We start from the raw sequence: 26558 nt of genomic DNA on the forward strand, positions 1-26558 counted from the left end.
TATTTAGCTAGTGCCAACCATATGTAATTAACTGAAAGAGGAACACAAAATAAATTAGAGATGGACCTTGACCACCAAGAGTTTATTCTCTGAAAGGAAATATGGCAAGTGGATACAATTCTAAAATATATGGTAAAATTATGTTTTGCCTTAAAAACCTGCAGTTAAACTATGATGGGGATTTGGAGAAGGAGGGCTGCTTTCATTTTGGGCAGAGGAGGATAGAAGAGAAGAGGCAGCACTGACGTTGGGTCTGAGGACTGGGGGAGAGATATTAGGTGGAAAGTCCGGGGGAACCTCCAGGAAAAGCCAGTGAGTTAGAGTGGATTGAATTAATACAATCATGGAAGAGATCTTTCTCTTAATTTCCAAATAATTTAAAATAAACTGTAACAGAAGCTCACAGTACATGCCACACACACCTAGGAGTGTGCAGAATGAGGAACCAAAACAAGGAACAAGAAATGGCTCCACTCATGTGGCACAAAGAGCCCCTCTAAGGGGAATGAAAATAAGATTTAGACAAGGAGACAGGCCCAGGTCATTGAGAGTTGGGAATGTGAAAGCAGAGTGTATTTCTTCTTGGCCTTTTGGCTAAGATCAAGTGAAATTAGAGTCTGGATCGCTGCTGCTTCTTCTTCTTCTTATTATTATTATTATCTCTTCCTCCTCCTCCTTCTTCTTGTTCTTTTCTTTTTTTCTGTGTTTCTTTTGACACTGGGTTCACTCTGTCAGCCAGGTTGGAGTACAGTGGTGTAACTATAGCTTACTTCAGTCTCAACCTCCTAAACTCAAGCTATCCTTCCACCACAGCCTCCCAGGTAGCTGAGACCACAGGTGTGTGCCACCAGGCCTGACTGATTTTTAAAATGTTTTCTAGAGATTGGGTCTTGTTATGTTGCCCAGGCTGGTCTGCAACTCCTGGGCTCAAGTGAATCTCCTGCCTCAGCCTCCCAAAGTCCTGGGATTACAGGTCTGAGCCACTGCACCTGGCCTCTGGACTACATATTCTTTACTTGAATGGAGACCTACTAAGGGCTTTGGAACAAGTTAAGTGCCTCAAATCAGGGGTGTGCTTGAAGTACATGAGGCCAAATTGAAGGTGGGGAGGCCATCGCAATGACCCAGGGCCATGTATCACAGGTAGAAAATGCCTCAGTGCCAGCAATATTCGTGAGATGAGGGCAGATGTAACAGATGTGCGAGGAAAATAAGGAGGAATCACCAACTGGTAAGAAACCAAGTTGGAGGAGAGCGGGGGGTGACGGGTGAAGGAAGAGGGCATTCCTCTCTGGATGCATTGAAATGATCCACCTTCTCTTTCTTCTCATGAGGTTACCCACATGAATACACTAAGAGCTGAAAATAAGCTCCACATGTTCTCTCCAAATCAATTCAATAGCACTTTTGGTCCCTAATTTTAGGAGGTCCAAGGGTGCCTTCTATCATAAAATTTCTCAAGGGGAAGAACTCCAGCGACTCCCCGGGAGCCAAAGCCACCCAATCCTCCCAGCATCTGCCTGCTCAACACGCTCTTTGCCCTTGTGCCCATCACTCACTTCCCAGTTCAGTCTGTGTTCACTGTCAGCAAGATTCTGGAAGCATCTTATCCTTCAGCTTCCCCCTGGAGTAACTGTACGTCACACATTGTTTAATAGGTGTCTCATACTGTCAGTTATATTCCAGTGAGACCTGCATTTGAGGCTTGAGTCTTACTGATTCCTAGCATAGTGTTTCTATATGTAAATGTGCAGGGCACCATGGTTTACTGCTTGATACACCTGCCAGTTCATCTGTCACTACTAAGTAACAAATTAGTTCATTATTTGTTTTCCAAAGAAGGCAAAATAAACTGCAGCAAACAGTCACGGCACATAAACAGAATGCTAATCTCACCACAGAAAGCCTCCTTTATTATTTTGAATTTTAAAAGAATATAGAAAAGGAGCCATGTCCAGCTATGCTGCACAAAGGCAAAGTGATAAGAACAAGCTTAATACTAATTGTTCAGCCCAAGAATTGATTTCTTGTCTGGTCATTTTGGTCACTGAATTTTCATTATTGTAGATTCCCCAACAGCAAATAAATGGTAGGCATTAATATTCATAACTATGTGAGGTAGGATAAATACTATTAATCTGAGTTCACAGAGCATAAATCTGAGACTCAAGAAGGTTAAGCAGCCAGCCCGACAGCTCCAGCTCGTGGCACATCCCCTGACGTGTTTATAAAAGAAATCTAAAAGTTTATGTTAGAAATTCTCTAAGCTTTCCATTGCAATGATTTGTCAACTCAAGTCACTTGTTATTTGCCTCTGTGTTTCTAAAGATCCCTCACCAGAGAAAGAAAATTGCATTAGCTGCATTTTTAAGAAAGCATAGAGGGAGTGATTCTGAAGTTTCTAGGGTATGACATTGGAGTTGACATTTCAAATCAGAGTGCAGGTGTTTATAAAAGATAGAGGAACCTGGACTGTGACTGCCTAGAAATGGTCTCATTTTGCATGCCAGAGAATGGAAGCATCTATTACTTCTACTTCAGAAACCCTAGCTAAGTTACTTAAGAGGCAGAATCATTTTGATAAAAGAACACGTGGTCCCATTATCTCTGAAGGGCCTAGAATAAAACCTTCAATTAAAAAAAAAAGATGAATAAATACTTACAATGAGCTAGGCACAATGCCCAGTGGAAAAGCACACTCAGTCCTAGTAAAAGAAGACACTTTAAGCACTCAGGGCAGTATTTCTCTCTCCATTCAAGTGATATGGGAGAATAATTTGTGCTCTTAAAGAACTCCATGATCGAGAGAACAAAAATGTTTTAAAAAGAGGCATTTCTTTATAAGGGAAAATAAGGTTCATCTTTTAATGGTTTTTAGATATCTTTAACCATCCCCCTCAACGAGGAGAAGAGGAAGTGGTAAGAAGTATAATGGGGAATGGGGAATTTTTCCTGATTCAGGCCATAATGAGCTGATATTTTTGTTAGTTATAAAAACATTTGCTGAAAATCTTTTTGATCTTCCTAGTCTTTAACATGCAATAGGAATTGATGTTATTTGCATGATCATCATGACTTCTTTTCATAGCAAATCCTCTTATTCAAATAGCTGAACATTTAATAAATATCAGATTTTTTAAATAATTACTTTTAACTTCAGAAACATGATAGAAACTACTGCATGACAGTGCATCTACAAGCCTGTCTTATCCCCAAGACTCATGAATCAAATAACAGAATACCTTTCTGAGGCCATTCTTTTTGCAGCAGCAAAGGAAGTGTGTGCATCTAGTGAATGGGCCATCTGTCTCAAAGCCTGTAGCCCCAATGTCACAGCACCCTCATCAATAGATGTCTGGATTCCAACTGGCCGTGTGGGTGGCAGGCACTAACACCTCGTTCTGATGAAAGAGCCATGCAATGTCATTACCAAGGGTGACATTTTAATAACAATCAGACATAGCACTCTTATCTAAAAAGTCACTCGGCTTTCATCAAGGGTGCACCCCCTGCTCTAGGAGAACACATGAGGCATTCTTTCTGCTAAAGCCAGTTAGCCATTTTTAGAACTGCTGCCCAAAATGCACGTCTTAACATGAGGCAGCTGCTGACACTGATAGAGTCTCTTGTCTGTGCTTATCTTGTCAGGGGAACAAATTTTCAGGCTTATATATGGCGACGGTCCTAATCAATCATGGACCAGGCTTCTTGGCTTCCCAATGCTTGATAGTTGTGGAAAATCCATTCACAGAAACCTGCAAAGGTGGAAGAAGATGACATTAAATAAATGGAGGAAAGAAAGACTTTACTCAGTAACTCAAATGTTTGATAAAGCAATCTAACTCTTGTTACACAGAAGAAGGCACAGAGATTTGGCACTTCTTGCAGAAATCAGTCACTAAAGATTTGGGGGAAATCAGAAATGCAAAACCTGTTTATGATGGCCACACCAAGGTCAAGGCACCTCAAATAAATCTTGTATTGACTTCTTGGTGCAAATTTCAGAGAATGGCAGGGGAAAGGTATTTATCTTTCTTACTTGGAAAAGAACACATAATTTGGAATGGAAACCAAATAGCAATTAAATTATTGTCTCTTTCTCAGGGAAGACACCAACATTTAAGTGAAATAAATGAGATATGAAGAAAGCTTAAAATAATTAAAAATGAAAATACAGATACCTAAACTCTTATCCTCAACCAGAACTTAGTGAACATCTAATAAGTTTAAGGTATGATCCTTGGCCTTTTCTGGAGAAAAAATGTAAAAGGCTAGAGCTTTCAAAGTTATAAAGTCTGAGTTTCTATGCCAGGTATGCTGTTATCAGAGTAAGCAAGTCATGACAATCTCTGAACTTTGAGTCTCACCGAATAATTGAGAACAGTACTTACCTATTATATTGTGGGAATCAAAATGATCTATTAATAATTTATTTTAGTAATGTAACAAATACTTATCAATCACTGTCCATGTATTATGCTCTGTTCTAATAATTTAAAATAGCAGATAGTAAAGGAGACAAAACATCCTTCCTTCAAAGAGTGTGCCTTCTAGTGGGAAAGTTGCATAGCACAAAACATAAAGCAGTACAGAAAATGCATGGCAGAGAGTAGATGCTAAAATAAAGTAGGAACCAGAAAATAGGAAATGTTCAGTGGTGTGAAATTTTACGGCCAGGCGTGGTGGCTCATGCCTGTAATCCCAGCACTTTGGGAGGCCGAGATGGGTGGATCACCTGAGGCCAGGAGTTTGAGACCAGCCTGGACAGCATGGTGAAACCCCATCTCTACTAAATATACAAAAATTAACCAGGCGTGGTGGTGCTTGCCTGTAATCCCAGCTACTTGGGAGGCTGAGGCAGTAGAATTACTTGAACCCAGGAGGCAGAGGCTGCAGTGAGCAGAGATCATGCCACTGCACTCCAGCCTGGGTGACAGAGCAAGATTCTGTCTCAAATTAAAAAAAAGAAATTTTATGTAGGTTCGCCATGGAAAGCCTCATTGAGAATGCGAAATTTGGGTAAAGGTCTAGAGCAGTGAGTCGTGCAGATATTTGGGGAGAGTGGCAAAAGAGACATTGGAAAGACAGGATGACGCTGGAGTTGACAGTTCAAATCAGAGTGCAGGCATTAAAAAAAGATAGCAAAACCTGGACCATGAGTGCCTACAAATGGTCTTATTTTGCATACCGGAGAATGGGAGCAGCTATTCTTCTATTCCAGAAACCCTGGCTAAGTTACTTTTTTGCAAAGACATTGCAAAAAACAAGATGCACAGAGCCCCTGAAGTACAGGCTGGTCTGATGGGTTCCAGGAAATGTGAGAAAGCTGGTGTAGCTCGAAAGAGTGAGCAAAAGGCAGGAAGGGAGCTGAGCCTGCAGGTTACATGTGCTTGGCCATGACAATCTCAGCCCAGCATAGGGTGGACTTGGACTTTTTAATTTTTCTTAGGGAGAAGGCACTGGAGGTTTTAAAGCAGAGGAGAGTTCCTCGTGGCTGTTATGTATTTAGGATTCCAAAGAGGAACAATAATAGAAGCAGACGATTGCAATAATCCAGGAAAGAGATGACAGGCTAAAGCAGTGGCAGGAGAGAAGGTGAGAAGTGATAAGGTTCTGGGCGTATTTGAAGGAGAGCAAACAGGATTTGACGACAGGTAGGTATGGAGTGTTTAAGAGCAAAGAGTAAATAACACCATGACTTTTGAACTGAGCAACTGGAAAAATGTATTTACCCATAGCTGAAATGGGGAAGACTGCAGGAAAAACGGGTTTAGGAGTATAAAATATCATGAACTCAGTTTTGGATGTTTGAAATTTACAATTATTATTTCATATACAAGTGAGATGTCAAATGGGCAGCTGGATATGTTAACATGAAGTTTGAATGAGAGGGGTAAACTGGAGACAAAACGCTGAGTATCCTCTCACGTGGATGTCATTTAAAGCCTCTGGTTTGAATAACATTATCAAGGAGTGATTATAGTTGAACAAGAGACGATGTCCAAGAACTGGCTGGGCCTGTGAATATCTCAGTTATTAGAGATCAAGAGAAAAGGAACATTGCAAAGGAGGCTGTGAAGAAATAGTCAATAGATTCAGAGGAAAAGCAGTAGAGCTTGGTTTTCTAGGCACCAATTTAACAATAAATAAGTAAAAGATTCCAGGAGGAAGGAGTGGTAAAGTGTCCAATACTGCTAATACATCAAATAATGGGTCATTGAAAAATGACTGTTGGATTTGGCAACAGGGTTTTAGAAAAATTGTTGGAAATTTTTCTTTAATGTGGCAGATATATAACTCTACTTGTTTGTTAACTGTCTTTCTTTATCAAAAAGTCTGTTTTCATAACTCTTCTGAGTGTACATTAATTTTTATAATCCCAAATGTCTAGCCAAGGTGACTGGACCAGGGATAGATCATCAGCACTGAGTGGACCAATCAGCTTCTCTCTTCTGGGAACTCAGAAATCCCCAAGTTTGGGAGACTTGAGATGAGAGTTGAGTGTGAACTGGAAACTGTGCTCAGAAAGGAGGAAGCAGGCTACAAGAATGAAAGGAGAAGAACAGTTTACATTTAAATGTATTGTTTTTGAGGTGAAATACTCTAAAACATCTAACTGAGCATTGGCTAGGGCCATGCAAATTGATAAGTCTCTTTAGTGAAGCATTTAAAAGAAGTAAATGGGAAAAGAAGACTCAAAGTATAAGAAATCCAAATATAAAATTTAGGGTTGACGTTTTTTAAAAAAGTAGTCCTGGATTTTTTGGTGCCCACAGACAAATGGGAGAAGTCAATGCAGATTCTCTCTGCAACAATTGGCTGTCAACTCAAGCCTCTAAGAATTCTTCCAGATAACGTTTTCAGAATCATGAAGTTGTCAATAATAAAATACAAAAAATGTTGGATAATCATCAGAAAAAAAATGAATGTAGATGTCTAATAAAATACACAATATCCTATTAAACTTGAATTTTACATAAACAATGAATGTGATCTTTAGTATAAGTGTATATCAATATTGCATGGGAAACTCGTACATTAAAATTGAAGGAAAAAGGAAAACAAATACACGTTGTTAATGTGAATTTCAAACTTTGAACTTTAACTGGGGGTCCTATATTTTTTTTTGTTTCTTTCCAATATTTTTTCAATTTTTTTAATTGCATTTTGGGTTTTGTGGTACATGTGAAGAACACGCAAGATTGTTGCATAGGTACACACATGGCAGTGTGATGTGCTGCCTTCCACCCCATCACCTATATCTGGCATTTCTCCCCATGCTATCCCTCCTCAACTCCCCACCCACTGCTGTCCCTCCCCTATTTCCCCCCAGGGAACCAGAGTGTGTGATGCCTCCCTCCCTGTGTCCATGTGTTCTCACTGTTCAACACACACCTATGAGTGAGAACATGGAGTGTTTGATCTTCTGTTCTTGTGTCAGTTTGCTGAGAATGATGGTTTCCAGGTTCATCCATGTACCTACAAAGGACCCAAACTCATCATTTTTGATGGCTGCATAGTATTCCATGGTGTATATGTGTCACATTTTCCCTGTCCAGTCTATCATCGATGGGCATTTGGGTTGGTTCCAGGTCTTTGCTATTGTAAACAGTGCTGCAATGAACATTCGTGTGCATGTGTCCTTACAGTAGAACGATTTATAATCCTTTGGATATATATCCAGTAATGGGATTGCTGGGTCAAATGGAATTTCTATTTCTAGGTCCTTGAGGAATCGCCACACTGTCTTCCACAATGGTTGAACTAATTTACACTCCCACCAACAATGTAAAAGTATTCCTATTTCTCCACATCCTCTCCAGCATCTGTTGTCTCCAGATTTTTTAATGATCACCATTCTAACTGGGATGAGGTGGTATCTCAATGTAGTTTTGATTTGCATTTCACTAATGACCAGTGATAATGAGCATTTTTTCATATGCTTGTTGGCCTCATGTACGTCTTCTTTTGTAAAGTGTCTGTTCATATCCTTTGCCCACTTTTGAATGGGCTTGTTAGTTTTTTTCTTGTAAATCTGTTTTAGTTCTTTGTAGATTCTGAATATCAGCCCTTTATCAGATGGGTAGATTGCAAAATTTTTTTCCCATTCTGTTGGTTGCCAATGCACTCTAATGACTGTTTCTTTTGCTGTTCAGAAGCTGTGGAGTTTGATTAGGTCCCATTTGTCTATTTTGGCTTTTGTTGCCAATGCTTTTGGTGTTTTGGTCAGGAAGTCCTAGCCTACGCCTATGTCCTATATGGTTTTGCCGAGATTTTCTTCTAGGGTTTTTATGGTGTTAGGTCTTATGTTTAAGTCTTTAATCCATCTGGAGTTAATTTTAGTGTAAGGTGTCAGGAAGGGGTCCAGTTTCTGCTTTATGCATATGACTAGCCAGTTTTTCCAACACCATTTGTTAAACAGGAACTCCTTTCCCCCTTGCTTGTTTTTGTCAGGTTTGTCAAAGAGCGAATGGTTGTAGATGTGTGGTGTTGCCTCCAATGCCTCTGTTCTGTTCCATTAGTCTATATCTCTGTTTTGGTACCAGTACCATGCTGTTTTGATTACTGTAGCCTTTTAGTAGAGTTTGAAGTCTGAGAGTGCGACGCCTCCTGCTTTTTGTTTGTTTGTTTGTTTGTTTGTTTGTTTGTTTTTGCTTAGAATTGACTTGGGTATGCAGGCTCTCTTCTGGTTCCATATGAAGTTTAAGGTGGTTTTTTCCAGTTCTGTGAAGAAGGTCATTGGTAGCTTGATGGGGATAGCGTTGAATATGTAAATTACTTTGGGCAGTATGGCCATTTTCACAATATTGATTCTTCCTAAGAATGAACATGGAAAGTTTCTCCATCTGTTTGTGTCCTCTCTCATTTCATTGAGCAGTGGTTTGTAGTTCTCCTTGAAGAGGTCCTTTACATCCTTTGGTAGTTGTATTCCCAGGTATTTTATTCTCTTTGTAGCACTTGTGAATGGCAGTTTGTTCTTGATGTGGCTCTCTTTACGTCTGTTATTGGTGTATAGGAATGCTTGTGATTTTTGCACATTGATTTTGTATCCTGAGACTTTGCTGAAGTTGCTTATAAGTTTCAGGAGATTTTTGGCTAAGATGATGGGATCTTCTAGATATACAATCATGTTGTCTGCAAATAGAGACAATTTGAGTTCCTCCTTTTCTATTTGAATACCCTTTATTTCTTTTTCTTGCCTGATTGCCCTGGCTAGAACTTCCAATGCTATATTCAATAGGAGTGGTGAGATAGGGCATCCTTGTCTAGTGCCAGGTTTCAAAGGGAATGCTTCCATTTTTTTCCCATTTAGTGTGATAGTGGCTGTTGGTTTGTCATAAATAGCTTTTATTATTTTGAGATACGTTCCATCAATACCTAGTTTATTGAGGGTTTTTATCATAAAGGGCTGTTGAATTTTGTTGAAGGCCTTCTCTGCATCAATTGAGATAATCATGTGGTTTTTGTCTTTGGTTCTGTTTATGTGATGACTTACATTTATAGACTTGCATATGTTGAACAAGGCTTGCATCCCTTGGATGAAGCCTACATGATCATGGTGGATAAGCTTTTTGATGTGCTGTTGCAATCAGTTTGCCAGTATTTTATTGAAGGTTTTTGCATCTAGGTTCATCATGGATATTGGCCTGAAGTTTTCTTTTCTTGTTGAGTCTCTGCCGGGTTTTGGTATCAGGATGATGTTGGTCTCATAAAATGATTTGGGAAGGATTCCCTCTTTTTAGATTGTTTGGAATAGTTTCAGAAGGAATGGTACCAGCTCCTCTTTATATGTCTGGTAGAATTCGACTGTGAACCCGTCTGGACCTGGGCTTTTTGGGGGTGGTAGGCTCTTAATTGCTGCCTCAACTTCAGACCTTGTTATTGGCCTATTCAGGATTTTGGCTTCTTCCCGGTTTAGGCTTGGGAGGATGCAAGTGTCCAGGAATTTATCCATTTCTTCCAGGTTTACTAGTTTATGTGCATAGAGATGTTTGTAATAATCTCTGATGATGGTTTGTATTTCTGTGGAATCTGTGGTGATATCCCCTTTATCGTTTTTTATTGCATCAATTTGGTTATTCTCTCTTTTCTTTTTTATTAATCTAGCTAGTGGTCTATTTTGTTGATCTTTTCGAAAAACCAGCTCCTGAATTTATTGTTTTTTTGAAGTGCTTTTTGTGTCTCTATCTCCTTCAGTTCTGCTCTGATCTTAGTTATTTCTTGTCTTCTGCTAGGTTTTGAGTTTTTTTGGTCTTGCTTCTCTAGCTCTTTCAATTTTGATGATTGGGTGTCGATTTTAGATCTTTCCTTACTGCTCATGTGGACATTTATTGCTGTATATTTTCCTCTAGTCACAGCTTTAAATGTGTCCCGGAGATTCTGGTATGTTGTGTCTTCATTCTTGTTGGTTTCGAAGAACATCTTTATTTCTGCCTTCATTTCATTGTTTATGTGGTCAACATTCAAGAACCAGTTCTTCAGTTTCCATGAAGCTGTGTGGTTCTGAGTTAGTTTCTCAATTCTGAGTTCTAACTTGATTGCACTGTGGTCTGAGAGACTTTGTTATGATTTCTGTCCTTTTGCATTTGCTCAGGAGTGATTTACTCCCAATTATGTGGTTAATTTTAGAGTAGGTGTGATGTGGTGCTGAGAAGAATGTATATTCTGTGGATTTGGGGTGGAGATTTCTGTAAATGTCTATTAGGTTTGCTTGATCCAGGTCTGAGTTCAAGTCCTGGATATCTTTGTTAATTTTCTGTCTCATTGATCTAATATTGACAATGGGGTGTTAAAGTCTCCCACTATTATTGTGTGGGAGTCTAAGTCTTTTTGTTAGTCAATAAGAACTAGCCTTATGTATCTGGGTGCTCCTGTATTGGGTGTGTATATATTTAGGATCGTTAGCTCTTCTTGTTTCATTGATCCTTTTACCATTATGTAATGTCCTTCTTTGTCTCTTTTGATCTTTGTTGTTTTAAAATCTATTTTATCTGAGATGAGAATTGCAACTCCTGCTTTTTTTTTTTTTGCTCTCCATTTGCTTGGTAAATCTTCCTCCATCCCTTTATTTTAAGCCTTTGTGTATCCTTGCATGTGAGGTAGGTTTCCTGGATACAGTACACTGATGAGTTTTGGCTTTTTATCCAATTTGTCAGTCTGGGTCTTTTGACTAGGACATTTAGCCCATTTACATTTAGGGTTAATATTGTTATGTGTGAATTTGATCCTGCCATTTTGATGCTAGCTAGCCATTTTGCCCGTTAGTTGATGCAGTTTCTTCATTGTGTTGATTCTCTTTACCATTTGGTATGTTTTTGGAGTGGCTGGTACTGGGTGTTCCTTTCTATGTTTAGTGCTTCTTTCAGGAGCTCTTGTAAAGAAGGCCTGGTGGTGATGAAATCTCTGAGTACTTTCTTGTTTGTAAAGGATTTTATTTTTCCTTCACTTATGAAGCTTAGTTTGGCTATATATGAAATTCTGGGTTGAAAGTTCTTTTCTTTAAGGATGTTAAATATTGGCCCCCACTCTCTTCTGGCTTGTGGGGTTTCTGCTGAGAGATCTGCTGTGAGTCTGATGGGCTTCCCTTTGTGGGTAACCCAACCTTTCTCTTCAGATGCCCTTAGCATTTTCTCCTTCATTTCAACCCTGGTGAACCTGATGATTATGTGCCTTGGAGTTTCTCTTCTTGAGGAATATCTTTGTGGTGTTCTCTGTATTTCCTGGACTTGAATGTTGGCCTGCCTTGCTAGGTTAGGGAAGTTTTCCTGGATAATATCCTGAAGAGTATTTTCCAGCTTGGATTGATTCTCTCCGTCACATTCAGGTACACCTATCAAATGTAGATTAGGTCTTTTCACATAGTCCCATATTTCCTGGAGACATTGATCATTCCTTTTTACCCTTTTATCTCTAATCTTGCCTTCTTGTTTTATTTCATTGAGTTGATCTTCGACCTCTGATATCCTTTATTCTGCTTGGTCAGTTCAGCTGTTGAAACTTGTGTATGCTTCACGAAGTTCTCGTGTTGTGTTTTTCAGCTCCATCAATTCACTTATATTCCTCTCTAACTGTTTTTTCTCATTAGCATTTCGTCAAATCTTTTTTCAAGGTTCTTAGTTTCTTTGCATTGGGTTAGAACATGTTCTTTTAGCTCATAGAAATTTCTTATTACCCACCTTCTGAAGCCTGATTCTGTCAATTCTTCACACTCATTTTTCATCCAGCCTTGTTCCCTTGCTGGTGAGGAATTGTGATCCCTTGTAGGAGGAGAGGTGTTCTGGTTTCTGGTGTTTTCATCCTTTTTGCACTGGTTTCTTCCCATCTTTGTTTATTTATCCACCCGTTGTCATTGCAGTTGTTGACTTTCAGATTGGGTCTCTGAGTGGACATCCAGTTTGTTGATGATAAAGTTATTTCTTTCTGCTTCTTAGTTTTCCTTCTACCAGTCAGGCCCCTCTGTTGTAGGACTGCTGAGGTCTGCTCCAGGCCCTGCTTGCCTGGTGATCACCTGCAGCAGCTACAGAATAGTAAGGGTTGCTGCCAGTTTCTTCTGCTATCTTTGTCCCTGAAGGATACCTGCCTGATGTAGGTCTGAGCTTTCCTTTATGAGGTGACTCTTTGCATATACGGGGGTCAGGAAGCTGCTTGAGGAGACAGTCTGTCCTTTATAGGAGCTCTAATGCTGAGCTGTGAGCTCCGTTGTTCATTCAGAGTTGCTGGGCAGGTACGTTTAAGTCTTCTGCAGCTGAACTCATAAACCCCCTTTTTATTTTCCCAGGTGCCCTTTCCCAGGGAGTTGGGGATTTATTTATGAGTTTCGGTTGTGCTGCTGGCTTTTTTCAGGGATGCCCTGCCCAGCAAGGAGGCAGCCTAGTCACTGTCTGCCTGCAGAGGCTTTGCTGAACCACTGTGGGCTCCGCCCAGCTGCCATGTGAACTTCTCTGCAGTCCTGTTTATACGGGTGTAGTTAGAACTGCCTCAGCACTGGCAGCCCACCTCTGTAATGGCAGACTCTCTCTGTAATTGTGGGCTGCCTCAGCAACAGCGGGCTGCCACAGCAATGGCGGACTACCTCTGTAGTGGTGGACTGCCTCAGTAATGGTGGATGCACCTCCCGCATAGAGCTGGACTGTCCCAGGTTCAGTTGTGCTTGCTGTGAAATGCTCAATCCAGAGCATTTCAGATTGCTGTTTTTTGTGGGGGTGGGACCAGCCAAGCCTGATCACCTGGCTCCCTGTCTCAGATCTTTTTTTTTTTTTGTCTCCCAGGTGTTCCAGTCACCTGTAGAAAAGGTGCCAGGATCTGTGTGATTTCCCATGCGGCAACCCACTGCACTGGCTGAAACAGTGGCGCTGAGATTCATGGCGCTTTTTTGCCCAGGAATCTCCTGACCCAGCTCCCTGTTTCAGTCCCCTTTTCTATCAGTTGAATAGGCAACTCTGTCTTCCCTGAGCTCCAATTGCCAGCTAAAATGGTGCCCAGACCCATGTATTTTGTACAGAGAACCACCATGCCAGGGTGCCAGCAAAAGAGCCATACCGGCCAAAACAGTTGCACCGGCCATGCTGGCCAAAACAGCCATGCTGGTGACCTGTGGGGCTCCTCCACCTGGGAATCTCCTGGTCTGTGGGCAATAAAAATCTGTCTGGAAATGCGGTGTTCACTCACCCTCCACACTTTCACTGGTAGCTGCAATCCTGAGCTGCTCCTAAGCGGCCATTGGTGTGCTATATTTTTATTGGCTAACTCTAGGAACCCCACAAATCAGTGACAGAAAACTACAGAAAGCAAAAGACCAAGACCAAGAGAAAGCACCAAAAGCAGTCAGAAGTAAAAAGAAAGAAAAAAATATCATTGCAAAAATGGTTGAAACCTCAGTATAAGCTAGACAATCCAGAAAACAATGTGATTCCATGCTTAACAATGAAAGAAAATATTCACCCTTCAAGAAAATATGTTTCAAAATGCATACAAATTAAAGACAAATAAATTATTTTATACAAATAAATTACTGAGAATCTACCACTGAGAGATTCCTTACTGAACAAAATTCTAAAATATGTTCTTTGGTCAGAAATAAAGAGGCCTCAGACAGAAGGAAAGGTGACAAAAATGTTTTGTGATGTAAATCCATACAAGTATTGACCAAATAAAGAAATAAAAAGTAAATCTAATTTTCAAGGGCCATAAAAACACACATGATACATGTTTGGTAAAATGTTTGATAAAAGTGGCATATAAATCCAAATTAAGTGCTGAACAAGAGCATTGGGAAGTAAAGCAGAGATATAGTCTAATTTTAGGCTTTGAAAATATAATTGTAGAAATGAAGCTTGTAAAATTTGTAGCAGAGAAAAATTGAATGAGAAAAAATTCATTTATTAAAGTCAAAAAAGATGATGAAAGGTTAAATAAAATATCCAAAAGATGAAACAAGTGGAAAACTTAAAGAAATATGGTAGCTATGAGCTCAAATTTATATTATATACCTTTTTTACACAGTCTCTCTCTCTCTCCCAGGCTGGAGTTCAAAAGTGTGATCTTTGCTCACTGCAACCTTAGCCTCCATGGTTCAAGCGATTCTCCAGCCTCAGTCTCCTGAGTAGTTGGGACTAAAGATGCATGCCACCACATCTGGCTAATTGTTGTATTATTAGTGGAGACAGGGTTTCACCATGTTGGCCAGGGTGATCTCAAACTCCTGACCTCAAGTGATCCATCCACCTTGGCCTCCCAACATGCTGGGATTATAGGCAGGGGTAAGCCATGGCACATGGCCCATTATATTATTTAAAAAAAAAACTTTGGAGACAGATATATTACTTGATTTAAAAAATTAAGCTGCATGCTTATATTAGTCCAACCTTATGCTACAATAAAGACATATCTGAGATTGGGTAATTTATAAAGGAAAGAGATTTCATTGACTTACAGTTCAGCATGACTTCAGAAGCCTCAGGAAACTTATAATCATGGTGGAAGGAGAAGCAAACATGTCCTTCTTCACATGGTAGCAGGAAGAAATGCCAAGCAAAAGGTGGAAAAGCCCCTTTTCACCTTTTGAGATCTCATGAGAACTCACTCACCAGCATGAGAACAACATGAGGGTAACTGCCTCCACGATTCAATTACCTCCCACTGGGTTCCTCCTATGACACATGGGGATTATGGGAACTACAATTTAAGGTGAGATTTGGGTGGAGACGTAGAGTCAAAATATATCATCCTACTGCTGGCCACTCCCAAATCTCATGTCTTCATATTTCAAAACACAATCACATCCTTTCAACAGTCCCCCAAAGTATTAACTTATTCCAGCATTGACCCAAAAGGCCAAGTCCAAAGTCTCATCTGAGACAAGTCTCACCTGCCTACAAACCTAAAATCAAAAGCAAGTTAGTTACTTTCTAGATACAGGCATTGGGTAAATACACCTGTTCCAAATGGGATAAATTGGTCAAAATGAAACTATAGGCTCGATGCAGGTCTGAAATCCAGAGGGACAGCCAAATCTTAAACTTCTGAAATTATCTCTTTCTTTTGACTCCATGTCTCACATCCAGGGCATGCTGATACAAGAGGTGGGCTTCTATGGCCTTGGACAACTCCACCCCTGTGGCTGTGCAGGGTACCGATCCTGTTCCCAGCTGCTTTCATGGGCTGGTATTGAGTGTCTGCAGCTTTTCCAGATGCATGATGCAAGCTGTCAGTGGATGTACCATGCTGGGGCATGGAGGATGGTGGCCCTCTTCTTACAGCTCCAGTAAGCAGTACCCCGGTGGGGACTCTGCGTAGGGGCTCTGACACCACATTTCCCTTCCACACTGCCCTAGCAGAGGTTCTCCATGAGGGCTCCACCCCTGAAGCAAACTTCTGCCTGGACATTTAGGTGTTTCCATACATCTTCTGAAATCTGAAATCTAGCTGGAGATTCCCAAACCTCAGTTCTTGACGTCTTTGCACCCACAGGCCCAACACCATGTGTAAGCTGCGAAGTCTTGGAGCTTGCAGTCTCTGAAGCAACAGCCTGAGCAGCACATTGGATCTTTTAGACACAGCTGGAGCTGAAGTAGCTGCTATTCAGGGCACCATGTCCCAAGGTTTCATAGAGCAGTACCTGGCCCATGAAACCATTATTCTCTCCTAAGCCTCCAGGCCTATAATGGGAGGGGATCCTTTAAGGTCTCTTGCATGCCCTGGAGACATTTTCCCCATTGTATTGGTGATGAACACTTGTTCCTTGTTAGTTTTACAAATTTCTGCAGTTGGCTTGAATTTCTCCACAGAAAATGGAATTTTCTTTTCTATTGCATCACCAGGCTGAAAATTTTCCAAACTTTTACGTTCTGCTTCCTCTTGAACACTTTGCTGCTTAGAAATTTAATCTGCCAGGCCGGGCGTGGTGGCTCACGCCTGTAATCCCAGCACTTTGGGAGGCCGAGGGGGGTGGATCACGAGGTCAAGAGATCGAGACCATCCTGGTCAACATGGTGAAACCCCGTCTCTACTAAAAATACAAAAAATCAGCTGGGCATGGTGGTGCATGCCTGTAATCCCAGCTACTCAGGAGGCTGAGGCAGGAGAATTGCCTGAACCCAGGAGGCGGAGGTTGCGGTGAGCCGAGATCGCGCCATTGCACTCCAGCCTGGGCAACAAGAGTGAAACTCCGTCTCAAAAAAAAAAAAAAAAAAAAGAAATTTAATCTGTCAGATACCCTAAATCACCTCTCTAACTGGATAGGGAAAATGTGGCACATATACACCATGGAATATTATGCAGCCATCAAAAACGATGAGTTTGGGTCCTTTGTAGGGGCATGGATGAACCTGGAAACCATCATTCTCAGCAAACTGACAGAAGAGCAGAAGATCAAACACTGCATGTTCTCACTCATAGGTGGGTGTTGAACAATGAGAACACATGGACACAGGGAGGGGAGCACTACACATTGGGGTCAGTTGGGGGGAAATAGGGGAGGGACAGTGGGGGGTGGGGAGCTGGGGAGAGATAACAAGGGGAGAAGTGCCAGATGTAGGTGATGGAGAGGAAGGCAGCAAATCACACTGCCACGTGTGTACCTATGCAACAATTTTGCATGTTCTTCACATGTACCCCCAAACCTAAAATGCAATAAAATAAATAAATGGGGGGGGAAAAAAAAGAGAAATGCAAATCAAAAAAAAAAAAGAAATTTAATCTGCCAGATACCCTAAATCACCTCTCTCAAGTTCAAGAATCCACAGATCTCTAGGGCAGGGGGAAAATGCTGCCAGTCTCTTTGCATAGCAAGTGTAACCTTTATTCCAGTTCCCAAGACGTTCCTCATTTCCAGCTGAGGCCACCTCAGCCTGAACTTTATTGTCTATATCACTATCAGCAGCTTGGGAAAAGTCATTCAACAAGTCTCCAAGAAGTTCCAAACTTTCCCACATCTTCCTGTCTTCAGAGCCCTCCAAGTCTCTAGGAAATTCTGAACTTCCCCACATTTTTCTGTAGCACTGCCCCACTACCCAGTGCCAATTTACTAGTCCATTCTCACACTGATAATAAAGACAACTCAGGACTGGCTAATTTATAAAGGAAAGGGGTTTAATTGACTCACAGTTCAGCATGGCTGGGAAGGCCTCAGGAAACTTACAGTCATGACACATCCTTCTTCATATGACAGCAGGAAGGAGAAATACCAAGCAAAGAAGGAAAACCCCATATAAAACCATCAGATCTCATAGAACTCACTATCATGAGAACAGCATGAGGGTAACTGCTTCCATTATTCAATTACCTTCCACTGGAACCCTCCCATGACATGTGCGGATTATGCGAATTGCAATTCAAGGTGACATTTGGGTGGGGACACAAGCCAAACTATATCAATGCTGTTTGTAAAATAAACAACTTAAATATAAGGACAGATAAATATTATAAGTTAAAATGTAGAAAAAAATACATATACGGAAGATAACTAAAATTAAACTGATAAAATTATATTACTATCTGGGAAAATATTTTTTAAAGCAAAGCCACTAAATATTTAAAGATGTTTTTACATAATAACCAAAATTTAGATTCATGTTTTTTGTGAACTTCCATGTATCTGAAAACTTAGTTTCAAATATATTGAGTGAAGAAAAGTAAAATTTTAAATGTCTGTCATCATAGTAGATTTGAATACAGTACTCAAAGTAGATCAAATAAACAGAAAATCTTAGGGGATACAGAAAACAGAAGCCATACAATTACCAAACTCATCTGCTGACAATATCTCTACAATAGTGCAGTCAACAATTGAAGAACATACATTCTTTATATGCATATATGGAAACTACAGTTTACAATAGCAACTTCCTTAAAGCCCATCTTTAGTAACCAAAGACTAAATCTAAGCAAAATATATGCATTTCTTAATAAAGAAAATCACAAAATTTTATTGAAATAATTGACAAATGACCTAAAAGATACACTGTGTTCTAAGAGAACTTTAATCAAACTAGAGTTTGGGCAGGTTTGATTAAAGTTCTGCCAAATTCTAATGGAAATTCCAACAGAAATTTCTTTGAATTTGATGTGCTGATTCTAAGATGTGCATGAGAGAGTGAAGAGCCAAGACAGTCTGAGGAGTAGAAGAAAAAACGATGATTGTTTATCAGTCACCAAAAGCCATAAAACTAGGGCAGTTACAAATGTGTTGTTGTTGCAGGGCTAAACAAATGAGCTGAAAAAAGAGAAATGGCCACACATATGGATTCTTGACTTAGAAATGTCATTACTGACCACAGTGGAAAGGGAGAATAGCTTATTCAAAATTCGCTGGAGAGTACTTGATTATTCACAGCTAATGGAAAGGACTATCCTTTTTCCTATATAACACCAAATACAAGAATCACTTCTGAGGCAGATTGAAGATTTAAGGTGAAAGGCAAAACTTCAAAACTTCGAAGACAATGTAAGTAATTTTTAAAATATTGTCATGTACTAAGTGATTTCTTAAACATTGCAAAAACAGTATGAAACATAAAGAAAAAAGGTTTCTAAATTTGAATAGGGCAAAATAAAAAACTTTGATCCATCAAAATATAGTATAAAAGAAAGCCATAAACTCAGAGGAGATATTTACAAAACATATAATCCATAAAGGATCAGAATTTAGAATACATATATATACACTGTATATACACATAAACACATATGTTTGTATATAGATATATATATCATATGCATGTATATGCATATGTGTAAGCATGTGAATCCTACAAATCAAAAGAAAATACAAAACAATCCAATGCAAAATAAACAAAAGACTGACTCAGAAGCTTTACAGAGTAGAAACAGGAAAGGCCAATAATATTTTATATATCAGATAAGTGAATATTTAAAACTCTGCCAATATTAAGGGTTTGGGGATAAACCACTTTGAGAAAGATTCTGGCAGCATCTAGTAAAATTTAGAATATACATATCTTCTAAGTTGTCATTCTATTTTTAAGAAATTTACATATGAGCAACAAGAGATGGTTGTAATATTTATAACAGCATAGTTTATAATACCCAAACATGTAACACCTGCCAACAGAAGTGTGCTGTACTTATACAGTAGAATATTACATAGCAGTAATAATTAACGAATACAGTAAAACAGTCCCACCTAGATGCATGTGTGTTGTGCTATTGAGAATTTAGTAGACAATTCTGGGGGATGGGGTTGACTGTGTTACAGACAAAACGTATGAACTGAAAAACGTAAAAGTTCAAGGGAGGTAAAGAGCTTTTCAGAAATAGACTTTGCAAGCACATAGATGGCCCTGGATCCCATCCCAAGGGAAGTGGAAAAGGAACAGTTGGGTTTCTGAAAGACACAGAGTGAAAATGTTTGCAGATGCTGAGCACGAGCAAGAGTTAAGGAGGAGTCTGGGGAGGAAGGCAAGGAAGTCAGGGGAAACAGAAAGGACTCACACGATGCAAGCTCAGGAAGAGGTCATCTATCCAGGAGCGTGGGGGCCACAGATTCCAGCCTGGTGAGAAAAGTGGGCTGCTATTCTCTTAGAAAGCTCTCGTTTCAGAAAATGGCCTGAAGCAAACGCAAGGGAGATGTCATACTTTCTTTAAATCTGGATGATGAAGGCGAGTGCTTACTTTATTCTCTATTCTCTGAGACCAAACAGTGGTCCCCAACCTGTTTGGCACCAGGGACCAGTTTCATGGAAGACAATTTTTCCACAGACCAGGGTAGGGGGTTGTATTAGTCCATTTTCACACTATGAAGAAATAGCTGAGATTGGGTAATTTATAAAGAAAAAGAGGTTTAATGGACTCCCAGTTCCATGTGGCTGGGGAGGCCTCACAATCATGGCAGGAGGCGAAGGAGGAGCAAAGTCACATCTTGCATGGCAGCAGGCAAGAGAGCATGTTCAGGAGAACCACCCTTTATAATAAACTCTCAGATCTCATGAGACTTATTCACTATCACAGAACGCAAGAACACCACAAGAAAACTGGCCCCATGATGCCATTACCTCCACCAGGTCTCTCCCATGACACATGGGGATTATGAGAGCTACAGTTCAAGATGAGATCTGGGTGGGAACACAGCCAAACCATATTAGAAGCGGTTTTGGGATGAAACTGTTCCACCTGAGACCATTAGGCATTAGATTCTAATAAGGAGCACGCAACCTGGATCCTTCACATGCACAGTTCACGTAGGGTTTGCGTTCCTATGAAAATCTAATGCTGCCACTGATATGACAGCAGGCGGGGCTCCGGCAGTCTTGCTCGCTGGCCCGCTGCTCACCTCCGCTGTGTGGCCTGGCTTCTAACAGGCCACAGGACTGGTAGCTGTTCACAGCCTGGTGGTTGGAGACTTCTGCTCCGAGGGATATTTGAAATATTTCTTTGTACAAAACATTTTACACATTTTTATTTCCTAAAAAATAAAACTGTTGTGAACTTTTCACACTGAGGGGGAAAAAAACACTCACAGGAAGAAGCACATTTTTTAGGATGAAGTCACGGATGCCTGGTATTTGTCCTGCCCCCACAAAGCTGCTATGCCTGTGAACCCTGACTTTCACTTTCACGCTCAGATAGTTTCAGCCCCTGTCTTCTCACCTGTCTCAATGGAAACTACTGTTGGAAGTTTGGTTTCTAGAGGAAAATAGGATTGGCTCAGGGGCTCCAGTAATCATTAATAAACACTAATGAAGCTGATTTGTTGATGTTTCAACAGTTTCACATAAAATGAGTCTTGAACAAATGAAAACAATGTAAACAAAATATTTATTAGTATCCTTGTACAGAGAGTGGGGAGAATAAATTTTAAAAGGCCCAAATTCTGTAAAGCAATCAGTTTATCTATTGACCTATCCAAGAAGCTACTTATGAGGCTGCCATCACTGGCTGTGGCAAGAGATCCCCATGCCCAAGGTGTGTCATCCTCCTCAAAATGTCAAGTGATAGGGTAGTGACTCCAGGTCACAGTGTCAATACTGACTGTCAGCTGATGTGATCTTATCCTTTGGTTCCTAGGAAGTGCCTCCTACATGGTTTTGCCACGCTGCTGTTGCAACTGTCAATCTGAGCCACTTGATGATAAATTTATAGGATATAGATAAATATATATTTATATATTATTTAGATAAGTAGAAATAATATTCATTTATATTAATATATTAATATTAAATATATTATATAATAAATATCCATATAAATATATTAATATAAATATTAATATAAATTAATACTATTAATAATAGTGACAATAATTTTAATAAATAAAATAATGAATAATTAATAAATTGTAATATTAATAATTGATATATTTGTTATTAATATTAATATACATCTATATAGATAATAACTAATATTTATATAGATAAAGATAAATTTATAGGAGTGGTATAAATATATACCACTTCTTGGGATGTGTTATACTCTCTTTGGAGAGTTATTGGCATCTGGAAGAGCCATCATTTCTCACTGTGGTGTTTTTCTTCACTAGCATTAGAAAGCAAATCTGCCCCTGGAATGGTTAAATCCCAGAGAAAAGAAATTTAACTGCACTTGGAAAATTTTTTAAAAGTTAAATGGGTAAGCTTATGGCACAAAAATAACACAAACGTTCCACTGTTTATTCACTGAAAGAGGAAAAAAATCATTGGCTTTATCAACCAAGGCTCGCATCCAAGCACAGTGAGACTTTCTCACTCTGGTATTGGTCCTGTACGTGGGAGTACAGCTCATAAGAGAAGGTGATGGGAAAAACAGACTGAGATGGTGCCCATATCTAAGCCATCTACAGTCTGGGTCCGAAAAGTCTCATCTTTACATTTTTAATATATGACAAAAGAGAGAAGATATGTCGATAGATAAGATGTGCTGAAAGTTCTTAATGGATACATCTTTGTGATGTTAATAGTTATTAATACTAATAATCTGGAACTTAGTTTTCTGGTGTTTCATTCCTAATTAGGATATAGAAAGTCATAAGAAAAATCACTCCTGCCCTAATAATGACAAAAAGCCAATAATCAATAAAATCCTAATTTTTTTAGGTAGACCAGAGAGCTGGGGCCACAACACAACCAAATAAACTGAATTATTAAAAGTAAAAAAGCCCTCCAAGGAATTATGAGATACACAAAATTACTTCTTTGACAGAGCAGAAAAGGAAGAGGCAACTACCAGAAAAATAAGAAGAAAATAGCTAATATTTTAATGAACGCTTATGACCCCAAAAGACAAATATGAGACTTAAGATAACTAAAAGTGAGCAGATTAGGAGTCAGTCAACCTTTTCTTAAAGGGTCAGGTGTAAATATTTGGGGATTTGCAAGCCACGTGGTCTGTGTCGCAACTAGTCAGCTCTGCTGTGGTAACACAAAAGTGGCCGTAGATAATACACAGGCTAATGAGCGTGGCTGTGTTCCTCTAAACTTTATTTTCAAAAGTGAGTGGGAGCCCCATGAACCCGAGTTTGCTGATCCCTTATCAAATGTTTCATAGCATCTCAGGTGGATTCTAAGCTGGTGTAATCCTGTTTCCTTTCACTGCCTGAAATGAACCAGCAACAGTGGCAGAGGAGAAGCTGGCCTCAACAATTGGCATGAAAATCAAGGAAGCTGAGCCAAATTCCCACTCCGTTAGTTCCTGTTTACATTAGTGTAAGTAATTTGTATTTACACTAAGTTCCTAGGTTCCCAATGAGCAATCCTGTCTTAGTCTATTCAGGCTGCTATAACAAATCACCATAGACTGGGCGTCTTAAAGAGCAGACATTTATTTCTCACAGATCGGAGGTCTGGAGGTCTGAGAGCAAGGTGATGGCCGATTCAGTTTCTCAGTGAGGATCCTCTTTCTGGTCCTATGTCCTCACAGCAAGAAAGATAGTTCTCTCTCTTCTTCTTCTTATAAGGACACTAGTCCAATCGTGGGAGCCCCACTCTCATGGCCTCATCTAAACTTAATTACCTCTGAAAATACATCACCACCTAATACCATCTCATTGGGGGTTAAAGCTTTCAGGTATGAATTTTGGAGAGACAAAAATTTTCAGTCCATAACAAGTCCAAAGTCTACCATCCAAAGTGCATACCAGTCAGGGTTCCATCATAAAAGCAGGGATTCTGAGTGGATGAAGTGCTCTGAAATACCATGGCAAGCATCTTCTGCCATGACACCCAGTCCTCTTCCAAAGGATCTCAGGGCCATACACTTGTGTGAGTGTACCTGGGGTCAAGGGAATACCTGGACATCTCAAGGCCCAGAGGAAGCAGGGACAGGACTGGCAATGAGATGGAGAGAGTTTAAAGCATCATCACGGTGTGCCCATCAGAGTGAGGGCACCTGGGGCTGTGGAAGAATACAGCCCTGGCCATGGTGCCCTTGCAGTGACAGGCATGCGATTCCCATCACAGACTCAAGGTTTGGGGAAAAGCCCTTCATGTACTTTTCAAAAGCTGAGCACTTCCAGGTGCCAGAGTGGGACCACAAAGGGAGCTAGAGAATTTTCTGGAAGCTGGTGCTTCTCTATAGGTACTATTTCTGCAGTTCTATAGCAGAGCATTTGGTGGTTGTCCCAGGCCTGCTATGGACTAGCAAGGTCAGCAGCTGAGAACAAGAAAAAGAAGAGAGTGAGGTCAAGCAGGAGCTGCGGGTCTCGGCCTGGCTGTCACTCTGTTGCCAAGACAACTTCAGAGAATCGCAGCTGCTGCATCACTTCACTTCTGCCTGCAATCCTCTGCACACGTTCTTCTTGCACCCTCTACTTACCCAGAGAGGGTATTCCAGGTAACAGACTTCCAGTTTACCTAGTTGACACAGGATAAACTGCCACAAAGCTTTTTTCCCCTGCAGAGTGAATTATTTCCAGCCAGTCCATCCTGAGAGCCTTGGATCAAATTTGTGTTTTTTTAATTTCCTCATGATGTGAATGAAAAAGCCTCCTACTCATGCTGTTAGGACCTTAAGTTCCCCGAGGTTTCAAAGGTGTGAAGAGCCAGAAGTCATTTTGTCCTAACTGCAGAGTGTGACTACATGGGTGTGAGGCTCAGGAACTTGGAAATTGCAGCTTTCTGAGCAGAGGTGCCAGGACACTCAGCCAGAGGTGGCACCCGGTCTAATGACCGTTCTGTTCCTGACCGCCAGGCCCGAAGACACAGGCTGAGATATTTTCTCCAACTACTGCCACAGCTGCTGAACCAGAACGATTTTCCAAAACCCTCTTAGCCTCCTGGACCTGTGGCAGATCCTGCAGTTCATGGTCAAAGTCTCACTGCAAAATATGGGACAGAGTCGCATATTTCCTACCTAAGGAACCCAGGACCTCTATTCTTCAGTTTCCTCTATAAACAGCTCCTTCTAGGGTATGACAACTTCACTGTGAGTTTTTTCTTTTTTCTTTTTTTGAGACAGAGGCTTTCTCCCTGGCCAGAGTGCAGTGGCATGATCTCAGCTCACTACGAACTCTGTTTCCCGGGTTCAAACGATCTCCAGTCTCAGCCTCTGTGGTAGCTGGGATTACAGGTGCTCACCACCACACCCAGTTATTTTTTGTATTTTTAATAGAGACGAGGTTTTGACGTGTTGGCCAGGCTGCTTTTCAACTCCTCACCTCAGGTGATCCACCTGACTCAATCTCCCAAAGTGTTGGGATTACAAGCACGAGCCACCGCACCCGGCCTGTTTTCATCTTTTTAACAAAACACAATATCCTTTTAAGTGCGTCTGAGTGACCTGCCCTTAGCTTACCATTCTAAATGGGGCAGCCTTCATTTTTTACCAGGGCGACTGCCAGTGCTTTTCGGCATCGTAGTGTGTGACCCTCCTTTTGTGAAGGAAGGGAAAAGCACAAACTCACAGACACACTTAATATGTGGTAACCACTCCTCTGGTAGCACCAGTAATCATAGCAATCTGTTTTCCTCCCAAGGCAAGAGGAGACACCATCTGTATGCATGGGAGAGGAGGTGGCTGGGGAGAAGCAGAGGTGTGACTTACAAATGGTGGGGCATGCACCAAGGAAGAGTAACAACTGAACAAACACAAGGAAAGAGCAAGGGGGCAAGGGCTGCAGGGTGTTGATGTGGGCAAGGTTGAAACAACAGACTACAGACTGCAAACCTGTAAGGAAGCAGACCAGCTCAGCCTCCATTCTGTGAGCTCACTGCTCCCTCCTTGAATAGAAGGGTCTACCTTTGGGACCCATGTAGTTCACGTCCTGCAGTCTGTTGTAAGGCAGTTTTCTTAATTAAGGTAACACTTTCTCCTTTAGCAGATCTGCCTGGAAATGTACAGTGGCTTGAACATCAAAACAGTTCATTTCTTGCTCACTTAACACTTGTAAATGGTTCCAAGCAGGCAGGGGTGGAGGAGTTGGAGTGCTGAGAAGGGCTCTACTCCACAGAATCGTTCAGTGGCTGGTTTGGCGTGGGCTCTGCTGCCTTTAGCACATGATGCCTGAAGTCATCTAAGTATTTCCCATCTGGTTAGAGGATAGGAAAAGATCATGAAGAAGCATGTGTGGGAACGTGTGTAGGCCAGGCTGAAGTGGCTCATATCACTTCCACTTCTATTGCATTGCTTCCCTCTAACAACAAGGAGATCAGGAAATGCCATCTCCCTCCCTGTGCTCAGAAAGAAGGGGAGAACGTGGACTTCAGGGAGTGCTTGTGTTTGCAACAGAAGAAAAGCTCAGAGAAGGCGGAGAGCTCATAGAGAAAGAAAGATCAAGGGACCTGAGATTGTGCTGTGGTAGAGGAAATTGCTGGGAATAAGTGAATAAGAGCTGAGAATGTGAGGGAGGATGTATATCAGAGGCTACAATTTCAAAAAGAGAGCAGAGCAAACTCAATCCAAAGTTCAAGAGTTGGCTCCATATTGGATAGTGTCAGGGCTGTCGTTGATGAAGATGAGAAAGCTAAATTCAGTAGCAAAAAAAAAAAAAAAAAATAGGTGGCATGCATTCAACATTTGCCACATGTCACGTAGTAAGCCCTTTACTTCTTTTGAGATTTGAAATAATTCTACTGTCTTGAAACAATTATTACTGACATTTATAGAGGAGA

General features: G+C 40.7%; 1 long non-coding RNA gene across 1 annotated transcript in view; it reads right to left on the minus strand.

Annotated features, from left to right (window-relative positions):
* Positions 1-3426: 3426 nt before the first annotated feature.
* The window catches only part of LOC116533394, a 128988-nt gene continuing 105856 nt past the window's right edge, over positions 3427-26558 (minus strand). Inside the window, exon 2 of the long non-coding RNA XR_004261273.1 lies at positions 3427-3755. This is a non-coding gene — a long non-coding RNA (uncharacterized LOC116533394). The remainder of the gene's footprint in view (positions 3756-26558) is intronic.

Source organism: Sapajus apella, unplaced genomic scaffold (genome assembly GCF_009761245.1).
Source record: "Sapajus apella isolate SASKATOON/1434 unplaced genomic scaffold, GSC_monkey_1.0 scaffold82, whole genome shotgun sequence".
Classification (NCBI taxonomy): Eukaryota; Metazoa; Chordata; class Mammalia; order Primates; family Cebidae; genus Sapajus; species Sapajus apella.